Source organism: Panulirus ornatus, chromosome 9 (genome assembly GCF_036320965.1).
Source record: "Panulirus ornatus isolate Po-2019 chromosome 9, ASM3632096v1, whole genome shotgun sequence".
In the NCBI taxonomy this organism is placed as follows: domain Eukaryota; kingdom Metazoa; phylum Arthropoda; class Malacostraca; order Decapoda; family Palinuridae; genus Panulirus; species Panulirus ornatus.
Window position 1 is genome coordinate 57,045,701 of NC_092232.1, and position 765 is coordinate 57,046,465.

Genomic DNA, 765 nt, shown 5'->3' on the forward strand with positions numbered 1-765 from the left:
TCTATCTTTATCTGAAAGTCAACAATAATAAAATCATTGATATATGAAGTATAACAATGTCCTCTCAATGGCAATTATCTCACCAGAATCTTCTAAAACCTTCCAGAAAACTATGAACTCTGCAGGCAAGGAGGGAGGAATGGTCTCCGGCTATTGATAAAACCATATTATTCCATATATATGTTTATATATACATATTTATGTATATATATGAATGTATATATAACGTACAGAATAATATAGCTATCATCAGTATCGAAGAAAACTGAAAAGATGAGGTCCCACCGAGATTCGAACTCGGATTGCTGGATCCAAAGTCCAGAGTGCTAACCCTTACACCATGGGACCTGATAAGAACAGATGTGATATCATCTAAATGTTTTACATATAATCAACCAGAGGCCATTCCTCCCTCCCTGCCTGCAGGGTTCAAGGTTTTCTAGAAGGTTCTCGAAGATTCTGGTAAGATCATTACCTTTGAGAGGTCGTCGTTAGATGACAGTCAGGTTCACTCTATGGTTGGTGTTTGTAGTTGGTTGTCCGAGGATGTTGTTATACTTGATCAATTTTGTAATTGTTGACTTTCAGGTAGGAAGTACTCATTTACGATGCATCCTTGTACTCACAACAACCTTATGAGTCACTTCAAGATTTATCTTCACTACAACTTTATCTTCACTACACTATTAAGGTTGAAGTCAATGGTCACATTCACTACAATCTCAACACGACTGGTCTTATACCTAACCCATATTATCACTACAT

At 36.7% G+C, this 765-nt stretch overlaps 1 non-coding gene across 1 annotated transcript; it reads right to left on the reverse strand.

Annotated features, from left to right (window-relative positions):
- Window positions 1-276: 276 nt before the first annotated feature.
- TRNAQ-UUG (transfer RNA glutamine (anticodon UUG)) lies at window positions 277-348 on the reverse strand. The gene has a single exon. It is a non-coding gene; the product is annotated as a tRNA-Gln (tRNA).
- Between the last annotated feature and the right edge of the window lie 417 nt (window positions 349-765).